Source organism: Balaenoptera ricei, chromosome 14 (assembly GCF_028023285.1).
Source record: "Balaenoptera ricei isolate mBalRic1 chromosome 14, mBalRic1.hap2, whole genome shotgun sequence".
In the NCBI taxonomy this organism is placed as follows: Eukaryota; Metazoa; Chordata; class Mammalia; order Artiodactyla; family Balaenopteridae; genus Balaenoptera; species Balaenoptera ricei.
The window spans coordinates 38,909,859-38,927,399 of NC_082652.1; the positions used below are offsets into that span (position 1 = coordinate 38,909,859).

At 37.1% G+C, this 17,541-nt stretch overlaps 1 protein-coding gene across 4 annotated transcripts in view; it reads right to left on the bottom strand.

Annotated features, from left to right (window-relative positions):
• ESCO1 (establishment of sister chromatid cohesion N-acetyltransferase 1) overlaps positions 1-17,541 on the bottom strand; it is a 65,855-nt gene that overhangs the window by 46,208 nt on the left and 2,106 nt on the right. The window contains exon 2 of one of the 4 annotated variants that reach the window (XM_059893803.1): positions 5,998-6,087. The exons of the other annotated variants lie outside the window; for them this stretch is intronic. The gene's annotated coding sequence lies outside the window, so the exon portion shown is untranslated. The remainder of the gene's footprint in view (positions 1-5,997; positions 6,088-17,541) is intronic. 4 annotated transcript variants of the gene reach the window in all.

Genomic DNA, 17,541 nt, shown 5'->3' on the forward strand with positions numbered 1-17,541 from the left:
TTATAATAAAATATACTCAAATTTTAATCATTAAAATATTTAGATTACATCACCCAATATATTTTTAAGTTTAAAGCGATTTTTTAAAAACCATTTTATAATCGGGAATTCCGTGGCAGTCCAGTAGTTAAGACTCCGCCCTCTCACTGATGAGGGCCTGGGTTCTATCCCTGGATGAGGAACTAAGATCCCACAAGCTACGTTGCGTGGTCAGAAAAAAAAAATTTTTTATGATTGAGATGTAATTTGAGATAGGACTATAAAATTCACCTATTTATAGTGTACAATTTAGTAGGTTTTAGTATATTCAGAGTTGTACAACAATTGCCAGTGGTTCCATAATATTTTTGCCACCCCAAACCCATTAGCAGTCATTCTCTATTCCTCACCCCCCTTCCAGTCCCTGGCAATTACAAATCCACTTTCTGTCTTCATGGATTTGGCTATTCTGGATGTTTCATATAAATTAAATCATAAATACATGTGGCCTTTTGTGGTTGGCTTCTTTCACTTAACGTAATGTTTTCAAGGTTCAAGCAGGGTTGCAGCATGTTTCAGTAATATCTTGTGCTTTATGGCTAAATACTATTCCGTTGTATAAATATATCACATTTTGTTTGCCTATCCATCAGTTGATGGATTGTTAGATGGGCTGTTTCTACTTTTTGGCTATCATGAATAATGCTATGAATAATCCTAAAGGAGTTTTTATGTGAACATGTTTTCAAGTTTCCTGGGTATATACCTAAGAATATAACCATTGGGCCATATGGAAACTCTATGTTTAACTTCTGAGGGACTGTTTTCCAAATCAGTTGCAACATTTTACATTCCCACCAGCTATGTGTGTGGGTTCCAATTTCTCTACATCCCTGTTAGCATTTATTATTAATTTTTAAAATTTTAGTTATCCTTTTAGGTGTAAAGTAGTATCTCATTGCAGTTTTAATTTGTATTTTCCTAATGAGTAATTATGTTGAGCATCTTTTCATGTGCTTATTGGCCATCTGTATTTCTTCTCTGGAGAAATGTCTATTTGAATCCTTTCCTCATTTTAAATAAAAATTTGGTCATTTTTCCTTTTATCATTGAGTTGAAACAGTTTACCCGGACATTAGACTCTCATCAGATGTATGAACCACAAATATTTTTCTCCAATTCTATTGGCTGTCTTTTCACATTTTTGATAAGAGTCCTTTGATGTACAAAAGTTTTTAAATTTGATGAAGTCCAATCTATCTTTTTCTTTGGCTGCTTGTGATTTAGGCTATCATATATAGGAAACTATTACCTAATCCAAGACCATGAAAATTTACATCTATGTTTTCTATGAGTTTTACAGTTCTAGCTTACATTTAGATCGCCGATCCATCTTGAGTTCATTTTTGGTGGGACGTAGGGGTAAAACCTTCATTCTTTTGCATGTAGATGTCCAACTGAACCAGCGCCATTTGTTAAAAAGACCATTCTTTACTAATTGAGTTGCCTTGGCCCTCCTGTTGAAAATCAATTGCCCATAAATATATGCGTTTATTTCTGGACTCTAAGTTCTATTCCACTGATCCATATGATCTTATGCCAGTACCACAGTCTTGATTACAGTAGCTTTGTGGTTTGGGTTTTTTTAATTGAGGTATAATTGACATATTTTACTAGTTTCAGGTATACAACATAATCATTTTAATATGTGTATGCACTGTGAAATTATCACAATAAGTCTAAATTAATACCTGTCATCTTACATAGTTACAAAAAATCTTTTTCTTATGATGAAAACTTTTAAGATCTACTCTCTTAGCAACTTTCAAGTATGCAATACAGTATTATTAACTATAATCACCATGCTGTACTTTACATCCTCATGAATTATTTATTTTATAGCTGGAAGTTTGTACCTTTTGGGCTCCCCACCCACACCCATTTCACTGACCCTGGCCTCTGTTCTTTGTATTTATGAGCTTGCTTCTTCTTTTGTTTTGGGGGGTTTTTGTTGTTGTTTCGATTTCACACATAAGTGAGGTCACACAGTACAACATTGTGATTTATAAGAATATATATATATTTGATCAGATGACCAACCTGTATTTCTCATATGTATTTGGTCTTTGTCCATGGTTCCTGGCTCACAGCTCACAAAGCCTTTGGAATTTGTAGAATTAACTGTTGAGAGCAATCAAGATGTCTTTTGTTATGTTAATGCATGGCTTTGGAAAGCACCTAAGGATCAGAGCTAGTTGCCAGTGGAGCCAACCACGTGATTAGAGGGTTGGAACTTTCAAGTCCTATCCCTTAACATCTGGGGAGAAGAGAAGGGCTGGAGGTTGAATCAATCACCAGTGATTTAATCAATCCTGCCTATGTAACAAAGCCGCCATAAAAAAACCAAAAGGATAGGATTCTGGAGAGCTTCTGGACTGTGAACATGTGGAGATTTGGAGAGAGTGGTGTACTCGGAGAGAGCATGGAAGCTCTGAGCCCTTTCCCCCATATCTTGCCCTGTGCATCTCTCCCATCTAGCTGTTTCTCAGTTATATCCTTTTATAACAAATCAGTGATCTTAGTAAAATGTTTCTCTGAGTTTGGTGAGCTGCTCTACCAAATTAACTGAACCAGAGGAGAGGTCGTGGGAACCTCTGATTTACAGCCAGTTGGTCAGAAGTACAGGTAACAAACTGGGCTTGTGACTGGCATTCTGAGTTGGAGGGGGTTGCTGGAACCTCCAGTCTGTAGCTGGTCAGTAAGAACCCCAAGTAACAACTGGGGCTTTTGAAGTGTTGGGGGGAGGAGGGGCAGTCTTGTCGACTGAATCCATAACCTGTGGGATCTGATGCTATCTCTAAGCAGATAGTGTCAGAACTGAATTGAATTACACCCTGCTGGTGTCTTAAGAATTGCTTGGTGTGGCGTGAGAAACACTACACCTACACACACACACACACACACACACACACACACACACACACACACACACACGGAAGTGGGTCCAGGGACCTAATTTGTATGGTATTTATCTTACTCTGACTTATTTCACTTAACATAATGCTCTCCAGGTCCAACCATGTTTTCTTAAACAGCAAAACTTCATTCTTTGTATGGCCGAATAATATCCTATTGTGTACACATACCACATCTTTATCCATTCATCCATGGATGAACACTTAGATTGTTGCCATATCTTGGCTACTGCAAATAACACTGCAATGAACATGGGGGTACATATATCTTTTTGAGGTAGTGTTTTTCATTTTCTTCAGGTAAATACCCAGAAGTGGAACTGCTGGATCATACAGTAGTTCTATTTTTAATTTTTTAAGGAACCTCCATACTGTTTTCCATAGTGGTTCCACCAATTTCCATTTCCACTAACAGTACACAAGGGTTCCCTTTTCTCCACATCCTTGCCAACACTTTTTATTTCTTGCCTTTTTGATATCAGCCATTCTAACACGTATGAGGTGATATCGCATTGTGATTTTGATTTGCATCTCTCTAATGATTAGTGATTCTGAGCATCTTTTCATGTTCCTGTTGACTCTCTGTTACGTCTTCCTTGGAAGAATTCCATTCAGATCTTCTGCCCATTTTTTTTACAGATTTTTTTTTTTTTTAATTTATTTTTGGCTGTGTTGGGTCTTCGTTTCTGTGTGAGGGCTTTCTCCGGTTGCGGCAAGCGGGGGCCACTCTTCATCGTGGTGCGCGGGCCTTTCACTGTTGCGGCCTCTCTCGTTGCAGGGCACAGGCTCCAGACGCGCAGGCTCAGTAATTGTGGCTCACGGGCCTAGTTGCTCCGCGGCATGTGGGATCTTCCCGGACCAGGGCTCGAACCCGTGTCCCCTGCATTGGCAGGCAGATTCTCAACCACTGCGCCACCAGGGAAGCCCCTTCTGCCCATTTTTTATTTGAACTGTTTTTTTGCTATTTATTGAGTTATATGAATTCATCATGTATTTTCAGATATATGATGTGCAAATATTTTCTCCCATTCAGTAAGTTGCCTTTTCATTTTGTTGGTTTCCTTTGCTGTGCAGAAGCTGTTTAGTTTGATGCAGTCCCACTTATTTTTGCTTTTGTTATTTTTGCTTTTGTTGTCAAACAATCATCACCAAGACTTATGTCAAGGAGCTAACTGCCTATGTTTTCTTCTAAGAGTTTTATGGTTTCAGATCTTATGTTCAAGTCATTAATCTATTTTGAGTTAATTTTTGTGTATGGTATATGATAGTGTTCCAGTTTCATTCTTTTACTTGTGGCTGTCCAGTTTTCCCAACATCGTTTACTGAAGAGACTGTTCTTTCCCCTGTATATTCTTGGCACTCTCTCTCTTTTTTTTTTGCCACGCCACGTCGCTTGCGGGATCTCAGTTCCCTGACCAGGGATTGAACCTGGGCCACACAGTGTTGTGAAAGCCTGGAATCCTAACCATTAGGCCACCAGGGAACTCCCATTGGCTCTTTTTTCAGTTAAGTTTTTAAATGAGGAAATGTGACTCCTTCAACTTTATTTTTCTTTTTCAAGATTGTTCTGGCTTTTTGATATTAATTTTAAGATCAGTTTGTCAATTTCTGCCCAAAAAGTCAGCTAGAATTTTGATAAAGAATTGCGCTGAATCTGAGGATCAATTTGAGGAATACTGCCATCTTAATAATATGTCTTCCAATTCTTGAACATAGATATCTTTTCACTTATTTAGGTCATCTTTAATAATTTTAAACATTTATTCTTAAGTACTTTATTGTTTTTTATTCTACTATAAAAGGAATTGTTTTCTTAATTTCCTTTTTGGATGGTTCATCACTAGTAGAGAGAAATACAATTGCTTTTTGTATGTTGTTCTTGTATCTTATAACCTTGTTGAATTCATTTATTAGCTCTAACAGGTTGTTTTTTGTGGATTCCTTAGGATTTTCTCCATATAAAACCACATCATCTGCAAACAGATATAGTTTTACTTATTCCTTTCCAATCTGGATGCCTTTATTTCTTTTTCTTGCCAAATTGTCCTGGCTGGAACCTCCAGTACAATGTTGAATAAAAGTGGCAAAAGCAGATATACTTGTCTTATTGCTGATCTTAGGAGGAAAGCCTACAGTCCTTCACCGGTAAGTGTAACGTTAGATACAAGCTTTTCATAGATGCTCTTCTATTGCAACTTTGTTGAGTGTTTTTATCATGAAAGATGTTAAACTTTGTTAAATGCTTTTTCTGCATCTATTGAGGTGATTATGTGATTTTTTTCCCCCTTTATTCTATTAACATGGTATATCACCTTGTTAATTCTCATATGTTGAACCAACTTTGCACTGCTAGGATAAATCCTATTTCGTCAGGGTGTATAATCCTTTTTATATGTTGCTGGATTCAGTTTGCATGTACTGAGTTGAGGAATTTTTATGTGTATATTTATAAAAAATATTGAACCATAGTTTCTTTTCTTGTGATGTCTTTGTCTAATTTTGGTATCAGGGTTTTACAGTGGCCTCATAGAATTAGCTCAGAAGTATTCCCTCCTCTTGCATTTTTTGGAGGAGTTTAGGAATGCTTGGTGTTAATTCTTTAAACACTTGATAGAATTCACTGGTAAAGCCATCTGGGAGTGAGTTTTTCTTTTTGGATGATTTTTTGGTTACTAATTCAATCTCTTTGTTATAGGTCTATCCGGATTTTCTATTTCTTCTTGACTCAATCTCTTTCTAGGAATTTTTTCATTTTATCTAGGTTATCAAAATTGTTAGTGTATTCAATTGTTCATAGTATTCCCTTGCAATTCTCTTTTATTTCTGTGAGGTTGTTAGTAATATCCCCTCTTTCATTCCTCACATTAGTAACCTGAGTCCTTTTTTTCTTGTTAAAACCATTTTTTAAAAAAGAGAAAAGCAAACTAGGCTACCTTTAATTTCTAGGCACAACAGCAAATCAGCAGTTTCTTTAACTGCTCTATAGCAAACTGTCAATTCCGTATATTGCACCAAATTTCATGGAGATAAGAAAAACACTGACCTTAAGCAGCAGCTGCTTCCATCCTTCTAATCCCATCTCTCATTCTTGAGAAGCAAAGTCTCTGTGAACCAGCTGCCCCATATGGGGTAGCTGCCAAAGACAGAATTAAGTATCAACCCGAGGCTTCTACTTACTTTTAATTTTTACTCAGTTTCTCCAGATACACAAGGCGGGGGGCGGGGCCGGGGGTCCTAACCAGAGGGACCTGTGTTTATAATCTATTTTGAGAACTTTATGCTTGATATTAACAGACCATCCAACTACAATTTCTGTATGCTTAAAATAGGCAGAACACAGAGTAGCAGTGCATTACACCTACGCAATACAAGATGCACTTGAAAAAAGTGGAATTTTCACAGTAGGAAAAAAAATGAGTGTCCTCCACCAACAGCCTCCTTCTTGGATTCGTGCCCAGTATTCAATGGGTCATGATCATTTCTGTTACAGGTCTCAAAAGCAGGAAGTAAACAGGGGCAGCAGCGTTCATCCATCTACATTCATGTACAGATTAGAATGTTCCTTAAATCACCCAAAGCTTAAGGACAAACAGAAATATTAGCAAATTTAAAGGTCCTAGAATTAAAAAATTAGTATTTGTTCTGGTGAATATCTGCTAGAAATGATACAGGTTCCCACCCTGCTGAATACTACCAGTGGGCTCTTATTTTTTGACAAGGTGGGTAGTAAATGGGAACTCAAGACAAAGATGCAGGGACATCTAAGGCAGACATAAGGAGGCTGAAAACTCTATGAACTCCCAAATCCCTTGCCTACAAAGGGACACCCACCCCCAACCAGCCTTCTGAGTTAAAACCTTTCAGTTACTGCACCTGGAGCAGGTGCCTCAAAAGGAAATACATACCAGTTCTCCCCAGTCATATGAGAATTAGATCCCAACACAGTCCAGAGAAATAAGAGACCAGTCCCAGGAGGAAACAGTCTCTATACTAACCGTCAACAGGAGTCTGGAGAACAAGAGTGAATCTAAAGGTAATAAACCAACAAAGATGGAATATAAGGCTTGATAAGACTATTTATTGTCATGGGTGGACTCACATGACATTCTCTTTCTTCAAAAGGGCAGATAGCAAATATTTTAGGCTTTGTAGCTCACATACAGTCATGATTACGTATTCTTCTTTGGTTTTTTATTTTTTTTACAACCCTCAAAAAAAATGTAAAACCATTTTGAGGAATGAAGGAAAGGAGGAGAACTGACTAAATTTGGCCCAAGGGAAAAAACAGTTCATCAGTGCCTGCTCTAGAGGACACCAAAGCATTAAATAGTCTGTTAAGGGACTTCCCTGGTGGTCCAGTGGTTAAGACTCTGTGCTCTCATAGCTGAGGGCCCGGGTTCAATCCCTGGTCAGGGAACTAAGATCCCACAAGTGGCGTGGTGTGGCAAAAAACAAAACAAAACAAAAAACCAAGAACCTTAAAACAAAAAGCAATATTAAAGAGTCATATCTTAATGATAAAAGCTTCAATTCAACAGGAAGATGTAACAATTTCAAACTGCACATACCTAAAAACATAGTCTGAAAACGTGTAATTCCCAAATTGACATATACAGTCCCCTAATTAAAAGAACTACAAGGAAAAATATATAAATCCAAAACTGTAACTTAGAGATTTGGAAACACCCCTCTCAGCAACTGACGGAACAAGCAGACAAAAAAACAAAACAAATGCACAAAAAATCCAATGTACAGAATTATGAACTAATTATACAGAATTATGAACAAGACAAGTAATTTTAAATTTGACCTAATAAATATATACACAGGGTTTCCCCGGTGGCACAGTGGTTAAGAATCCGCCTGCCAACGCAGGGAACATGGTTCGAGCCCTGGTCCGGGAAGATCCCACATGCCGCAGAGCAACTAAGCCTGTGCGCCACAACTACTGTGCCTGTGCTCTAGAGCCCGCGAGCCACAACTACTGAAGCCCACGCACCTAGAGCCCGTGCGCCACAAGAGAAGGCACTGCAATGAGAAGCCCAGGCACTGCAATGAAGAGTAGCCTCTGCTCGCCGCAACCAGAGAAAAGCCCGCGCGCAACAATGAAGACCCAACGCAGCCAAAAAATAAAATAAATAAATTTAAAGAAACAAATATATACACAACATTATCCCAACAATTGCAAAATATGTTCTTTTCAAGCACACATCGAACATTTACAAAGGTGTCCCCAAATACAAGTCCTAAAGCAAGCCTCCACAAACATCTAAGGAATGATACCACAAGTGCTCTCTGATCACAATGCAATTATACTAGAAATGAATAACCCACAAAAGTCTAAGTAGAAAATGCCCAGATGTTTGGAAATTTTAAAAATCTATTTTACATAAACCATAAGAAATCACACTTAAGAAAATCACAAGGTGGGTGAACCTGCCCTACCAGATATCAACACTTACTGTAAAACCACAGTAATGTGTGATATTGGCTCAGGGATAGACAAATAGACCAATGGGACAGACCAATGACACAAAAGAGAGTGCCCAGGGACTTCCCTGGTGGTCCAGTGGCTAAGACTCCATACTCCCAATGCAGGGGGCCTGGGTTCGATCTCTGGTCAGGGAACTAGATCCCACATGCCGCAACTAAAAGATCCCACACGAGGCAACGAAGATCCCAAGTGCCGCAACTAAGACCCGGCGCAGCCAAATAAATAAATAAATGAATGTTGGGGGGAAAAAAATCCCAAAACAGAGTGCCCAGAATCAGGCTCACGTTTATGGTCAACTGGTTCATGATATACAGTACCATAGCTGGGAAAATAGATTTTTTAAAGAAATAGTGCTGGGACAACTGGATATCATATGGGGAAAAAAGTGAAACTGGATTCCTACCTCAAACCATATAATAAAGCCAATGCCAAATGGACTGATCATAGATATAAAATGTAAAAGGTAAAACATAACCTATAGAAGATTACTATGTACAGATTATATTATTAAAATCCTACACATCAATAAAATAGCCAATCAAAGGAAAAAACAGACAGGAAATTTGAACAAGCTCATCACAAAAAAAAAGAAGGAAGAAAGATGAAAGGAGAAAGAAATCCAAAAAGGCAATGGAAAACCACCACAATGGGCTAAAATTTAAAAGTCTGAGAATTCTGGGAATTCCCTGGCAGTCCAGTGGTTAGGACTCCATGCTTCCATTTCAGGGGGCACAGGTTCCATCCCTGGAACTAAGATCCCACAAGCTGCATGACAAGGCCCAAAAAAAAACTCTGAGAATTCAAAGAATGTGAGTAATTTGCTGCCAGTGGCAGTATTAACTGCACAAACACTTTAGAGAACAGGCCAAGAGAGCAACCAACCCACAATGAAATAGATGGAATGCAGGATCCCAAAAGGAACCTTGAAGGTAGTGTGGGTGGGTTAGAGAAGGGATTGGACCTGCTGTTTGAGTATGAAAAATAATACTGTCAGACATGTGACATTTGGGGAGAAAAATTGCTCTAGCATCTTAGAAAATTAAGCAAAAGAAAAGTGAGGCAATTACTAACTCCACGAAAAAATGAAAAGGGGGATATAGTTTCAGAAAAATACTTAGCTCAGCAGTAAACAATATTTGCATAGTTATAGTACCACTCACTATTGGCTTAACCAATTTGAAATATAACTCTATTAAGGTATATGGGGAAGAAAGCAGGAGAGCCAATTCTCAGCTATGGAGGCAAAAAGTCAATAACATCTGAAGTTGATCAATCAAAATATAGAAGTTGCATACCACCAAAACTATGGAGCTAGATATAAAGAAAACAGCTAGGAGAGTGAAAGTGGCAGCTCCTGGAGAAAGGTACTGGGAGATGTGGAAAGGTGAGGAGTGGGATGATATTCAACACTGTAAGGCTTTTAGTGCAATTTGACTTTAGTAACAATGTACATGTATTACTTTGAAATTTTTGAGAAAGTTCTCCACTTTTATTGCATTTCTGTCCATTTATCCTGACATTCAACAGGTCTGCTTTACTGGCATATAAAGGTTTTAACCATTTTTTAAAATTTAGAATGCACATACAATGTATTTTAAAATCTCACCAAAATGAAAATTCTGAAAATAATTTACCCCTATTTACTCAATAGGTCAAAGAAAATGAGAACAAAAAGAATCTAGAATCTAGAAATGCAAGAGAATATAATTTGAAATACAAAAAATTTAAACTCACAGGAATACTATTCATAGAGAGATTTTTACTAAACTACTAAACATCTGAAACTTTAACATGTCAATAAGTGAACCCCTAATCTTGCCTCCTAAACCTAAAGCTTCCAAAGGATTTTCCCCCTCATCTCAGTAAATGACACGTTCATCCTTAATTGTTTAGAACAAAGCCTTGGAGTCATCCCCAACTTTTCTCTTAAACTTCATATCCACTCAAGCCATCATTAACCCACCTACCTTCAAAACACATCCAAAATCTGACCACTTAGCATCTCAACCACTACCACCCTGGTCCAAGCTATCACTATCCCTCACCTGGATTTCTGCAACAGCTTCCTAACTGGTAACTGTGCCTTCAGCCTTGTTCCTCCCTCCCCTGCATCCCCCGCCCCCTTCAGCTTCTTACACAAAACAGCCAAGGTAGTCCTTTTAAAATTTAAGTCAGGCTCCATTATTTCTCTGCTCAAAACCTTCCAGTGACTTCCCATCTCAATCAGAGCAAAAGCAAAGGCTCATATTAACTATTAACTACTTCCTAGTTTTTCCCCTGGTCACTCTGCTCCAGTTATCTTGGCCCCCTTGCTATCCCTTGACTGCATTAAGCATATTCCCACCTGAGATTAAAAAGTGTTCCAGGCAGAAGGAACAGCTCTGCTTTCAAATAACTGATAACTTTTCTGTTCCAGAATGCAGCAAAAAAACAAGTTACCCAAAATAATACAAAATTTGTCTTGATAACAAAACTAGTGTGCACACGCGTGTGTGTCCACACACACACTACACACACATTTCTAATCTCATATACAAAAAGATACATGAAAACCTTAAATTAAAACAAGTTGGCATTTTTAACACAACATGGGCATAGCCAAGTGGTCCACCACTACCAACTAAAATTGATAAAAGGAACACAGAGATGACCGAATTTTAGGAATTCTAGTAACACATGACATCAACCAGTCAACTAAAAACAACTACCCTATCACCTCAATGTAACCACCCCCATGCCCACCAGAAAAACACTTCTTAAAATTAAACAGCCTTTTTTCTACACAACCCTAGGACTATTTTGCCCAACTTGCTTTTGGTATTTCATACATCATTGGAAACTTCTAACCATCTCAAGGTGTAGTAATTCTGTCAAAAGATTTACTGCAGAATTCAGCTCAGAACACCTCTCAATTCCAAAATAATTTACTTAAGTTCTATTTCCCCAACTATTTCAAAAGACTCTTCAGTTCCATAAAACACTGGTACAAATTCAGAAAGCCATCCAACCAGCTGGAAAAGATTTTGCTTCTGAGATCACAGGACACCTTTTCAGCAATCCTCAGTTTGAACCTGGCATAAAGCAAAGACTAAAAGGTCTATCAATAGCGTCATTTTTCTAACACCGAAGAACTTCAATTTGCATAGATCCAGTCTCAAAGGCCCTACAAGTCATGCACATCCACCAACCAAACGCAAGCTCCTCATATCGGTTATCATTTCCTTTATTATCTTCCTCCTGACTCTATTTCCACAGTGGATCTCACTCTTTCTTAACCCTTTCCTTTGGAAGCCCACATAAACTCTTTCCCAGTGAAAATATGAATCTTGAGGTCATCCTGGATCATTCACGTGGGCCCTAAATCCAGTGACAAGTATCCTTATAAGAGTCACTCATAGGGAGACAAAGAAAGTAGAAAACAATGTGAAAACAGGCAGAGATTGGGGTTCTGTGCTCACAAGACCAAGAATGCAACGGCAGCCACCAGAAGTTGGAAAAGGCAAAAAACAAACTCCCCTCTAAACCTATAAAGAGAGCACAGCCATGCCCACATCTTGATTTCTGACTCTGAGCATCTAAAATCGTGAGAAAATAAATTTTTGTTGTTTTAAGTCATTAAGTTTGTGGTAATTTGTTACAGAAGACATAGGAAACTAATACACTTCCTAAGCAGGCTGTATCACATCAAGGGACCTACAGCGTTCCCAGCACAGCAGTTTTTCATCTCACATGCAAAATTTTTTCCACTTTTCTTTTAAGGTTTATGCCATTCTGCTCTTATACCTTCTTTCTTCACTACAGTAATCTATTGATCACCAAAAACTCTTCAAGCATAATTTTTTTCTCAAACCGAACTATTACAAACCTCATAGGTTTTAAAATTCACATGAATGACCATAGGTTCTTAATCTCCTAAACTCTGATAACCTACCAATTCTTAGTCCATTTCAACTACACAATCCTTTTGCCACATCCAAGAGATAAGAGAAATATTCACTGAAAATCTGAGTCTGGGGGCTTGTCAAGTTCATAACCCCTTTCTGAAAATTCACCATGCCCACATGTACCTGCTTTAAAAAAAAAAAAAAAAAGTGGCGGCCCTTAGGGAGTTCATAAATAGTTATATCCTGAAACTCCTGCCCCTATGTCCCCAAAGAGATTACTGACAGAAGAGCAGCCAACATACAGTCACTATAATGCAAGGTTTCCAATCTCACCACTACTAACATTTTGGAGCAAATAAAATCTTTGCGGGGGGTGGGGAGGTGGCGGTGGTGGTTGTCTTGAGCACGGAGGGTGTTTAACAGCAGCATCCCTGACCTGTACCTGCTAGATATCAGGAGCACCTTGCCCTCAGTTCTGACAATCAAATATATCTCCAGACAATGCCAAATATTCCCTGGGAGGCAAAAATCACCCCTGGTTGAACATTTGGCCTACCTCGTTTTAATTCCCCCAGAGGAAATTTCTCAGCAACCTTCTGAGTCCTGAATTATCTTCAGGTTTCTTTAAGGCCTAATGTTTGGTGATTCCTGTTTTTTCCTTCCACAAGATCTGGCTCTACAAATAGTCTTCTCTTCCTTATTTCTCTGTGTATCCTGCCAATCCATTCACACACTTTTTAGGGTAATCCAAGTATTTCTCACCTTCTAAAATGCCCAATTAATACTTACAGACTAAAAAGCATTTTAAAGAACATAAACTAATTACCACTAACCAAAAACATAAAATGTCACAACTGAAGCAACAATAAACCATTAACAGAATGCAACAAAAACACACACAGTAATAAAAGGTATTGTCCCTAATAAATTTTTCCAAACATTCAAAGACAAACTCTCTCTATTACACTAGATTTATAATAGATATTCAGCAAAACTCAACATTATTAGTTAAAACTCTAAAAAAGACAGACATGGACAATTTAATTTTTTAAATTCTCTTTTTCCACCGGCCTCTTACAAATTAACATTCCCCAAGTGTTGTTCTCTTACCACAAAAGACACACATTAAGTAATTTCATCTATACTCATACTTTCAATTACTACCTGTAAGCCATTAACATACAAATGAATATCCCCAACACAATTTCCATCCCTAGTGATACTCAGATATCCAACAACATACTGGACGTGTCCATCCTGATGTCTTAAAAGCACCTTAAACTCAACTATCTAACAATCAGGTCATTCCACTATGTCCGTTCTCCACAATCTATGATACTACCATCCACCCACATCAAGAAAATAAAACCAAAAAAAAAAAAAAAAAAAAAAAATTACACGACAGCAACGATGACAACAGTAGCATTTACATTAGCAAAAATATCCAAAACAGCCCAAATGTCCAAAGGAGAAAAAAACAAAATGCCAAGGTAGAATTTTGATAGTCATTAGAAATAAGAAGTACATAAATTGCATAAAATAATTTTGTAAGAAAGAGATAAATTAATGTCTCATATATAAGTATTCTAACACAAAAAAAAACACACTGAAAGAATACATACTAAAATATCAACAGTACTTACCAGTAGGGTGGTAAAAGATGGAGATGAAAGGGTATACAAAGAATTTTTAAAAATACCTTCCCATTTTACTTATATGTTTATGCAATGTTTGAATCTTTCACATCAAAAAAGAATGTACGTATCAGCTGTGAAATAAATAACTATATAGGGCTTCCCTGGTGGTGCAGTGGTTGAGAATCCACCTGCCAATGAAGGGGATACGGGTTTGAGTCCTGGTCCGGGAAGATCCAACATGCCGCATAGCAACTAAGCCCGTGTGCCACAACTACTGAGCCTGCACTCAAGAGCCTGCGAGCCACAACTACTGAAGCCCACGCGCCTAGAGCCCGTGCTCCGCAACAAGAGAAGCCACCGCAATGAGAAGCCCGCGCACTGCAAGGAAGAGTAGCCTCCGCTCGCAACTAGAGAAAAGCCCGCGCGCACAGCAACGAAGACCCAACGCAGCCAAAAATAAATAAATGAATAAATTTATACATATAAAAAAACTATATAGTGTTTATATCTATGTAAAATATATTGGGAAAGGTCAAAAGTGAAACTGGATGTCTACACAATAACCTGTACACAAATGTTCAAAGCAGCATTATTCATAAGAGCCAAAAAGTGGGCATAACCCAACTGTCTATGAACTAATGAATGGATAAATAAAACGTGGTATGTCCATATAATGGAATATTATATTTAGCCATAAACAGGAATGAAGTACTGATACATGTTACAACATGGTTTAACCTTAAAAACATTATGCTAAGTAAAAGAAGCCAGTCACAAAATGCCACGTGTTGTTTGATTCCATTTATCTGAAATGTCCAGAACAAACAAATCTTCAAAAAAAGAAAGTAGACTGATGGTAGTAGGTGGGCAGGGAAAAAAGAAAATAAGGAATAACATGTTAGTATAGGTATTTTCATCATTTTTGGAATGACGAAAATATGCTAAAATTAGATAGTGGTAACGGTTGCACAACTCTGAATATACTGAAAACCCCAGAGTTGTATTCTATAAGGGTTGATTATATCGCCATAAAGCTATTACCAAAAAAGTGAATCTTAAATGAAACAGACTTTAATATGCATCAGGCTTTTTAAATAAACCTAAATTTGTCTTATGAAAATTATCTATTTTTGTTTTTGAAGAAAAATTTCATTTAGTGACCATGGTCACAACAAAGTTTCAAATACTAGTTGAAATGATTTAACAAAATAAAACAAATTTCCATGTCAACAGGATTATCTTCATTAAAACTACTAGTATTTATTTAATAACTCAATTTTCTGATGGGTTAATATAGTCTAAAACAATATATTTTAAACATAAACAGTGACAGATGCTAGGAATCAGCATATTTTCTATCTCAAATACCTTACAGAGAAATTATCTAGGTATTATATATCTTCTAAAATGGAACTATATCTACATTATAAAGGATATGTCAGAAAGACTGTACTATCTGTAGGGAAAAAAAATAAGTTAAATTATACTTGCCTTTCTCTTAACCATCACTAAAGATGATACAATAGAAACATTTCCAAATATAAAGTCCTTAGAACAGTTCCTGGCACATCACAAGCATTTATTAATTTACTGATATAATATTTTTGATGAAAAGAAAACATGAAAAAAAAATTTACCTTAGTTACTTATTTCACTTAACTACTTATCAACTCTATTTCAATATTACTTTTATCCCTTTCAGCTTCAATAATTACATTAATTCTAAACTATTAAATTATTTACATTAAAGCAGCAGTTCTCAAAGTGTGGTTCAGGGACTGTGGGGATTCCAGAGACCCTTTCAGGGGGTTCATGAGATCAAAATCATACACAGGTAAAAGATCAATTCAAAGTGCAAACAGACCAATGAAATTTAATGCAACATTGTGTGAAAAGTATATAGATACAGTTTCAGATTCCACATTGCAACTAACCTTTAAGAGATTACCACTTGTTGGGACTTCCCTGGTAGTCCAGTGGGTAGGACTCAGCGATCCCAAATGCAGGGGGCCCAGGTTCCATCCCTGGTCAGGGAACTAGATTCCACATGCATGCCACAACTAAGAGCCCACATGCCGCAACTAAAAAAGGATCGGGCACGCTGCAAGGAAGATCCCACGTGCAACAACTAAGACCTGGCGCAGCCAAAATAAATAAATATTAAGAGAAAAAAAAAAACAAAACACCTTCATTAAAAAAAAAAAAAAAGAAATTACCACACTTGTTGAGTTCTGTTGTAGAGTCAAAGAAGAGTATCACAATTATTTGAAAATGTTATTAAAGTACTCCTCCCAAAAAAAAAAAAAAAAAAAAAAGTACTCCTCCCAACACACTGGTGTGAAGCTGGATTTTCTTCATATGCTTCAACCAGAACAACATATAAAGATTGAATGCTGAAGTTGATAAGAGAATCCAGCTGTTTTCTATTAGGCCAAACATTAAAGAGATTTACAAAAATGTAAAACAGTTGCCATTCTTTCACTAATTTTTTTTGTTTTGGAAAATAGTTTTTTCATTTAAAAAGTTATTTATATTAACCTGCAACTAGTTTATTATTTATTTTTCAATGAATTAATAAATATACTTAATTTCAAATACAATAACTGTGAATAGATATAAAACAAAAGCTATTTGGAGTCCTACATAATTTTAAGAACGTAAAGGGATCCTGACCAAAAAGTTTGAGACCACTATATTAAAGCAATACTTAAGGGAATTCCCTGGCAGTCCACTGGTTAAGACTCCACCCTTTCACTGCCGGGGCCAGGGTTCAATCCCAGGTAGGGAAACTAAGATCCTGCAAGCTGCGAGGCAAGGCCAAAAATTAATTAATTAATTAATTAAAAATTAAAGTATTACTTAAAACCCCATTTTTAATTTAATTCTGAGTTTTATCTCTCGTGTATCTCACATATGAAGCCATAAATCTTTAAAGTAAGCTGAAGAGCGCAGATGACATAAATCTTGATTTCTTCGGGTGTACTAAAATGAAGTTAAGCTTAAGATGTAGCTCCCTCAAAAAAGACAGGATGGTCAAGTAAATAGAATGATGTTATTTGTCAAAAGTAACCACAGTAGCTAATATACAGAACTTATGCAGAAATAGAGCCAAAGAACTTTCGCTGTGCCAAGAAAAAGGGATGCACAGAAAAACATTGAAGTCTGAGCTTCAGAGGGGTTAACAGAGCCCTTAACCGAATTATGTATGGTAACAACTTTACTGGAGTTAGTTTCTACCTACCATCTAAACTTCTGATCACCTTCAGCTGAGGTTATTCAAATTACTCAACGTGTAACATAAATCTGCTAACAAAACTCACGAAAAAATACTTAACTATTAAAAAATCCATTGTGCAATGCTAGTCTCCTTCATTATTAGAATAATTACAGTCAGCTTTGTGCTGTGATGAATTACCAGGCTAAAAAAGGCCATCCAGCAAAAGAGGTTAATGACATTCATTAATTAGGGTCCTTTTTCAGTTCTTCTGGAAGCGTAATTTATCGATTTAAAGGCCTAGCACAAAATCTTGTTTGGGTCTGATGTTAAAAAAAACTACTTTTTCACTACAGAA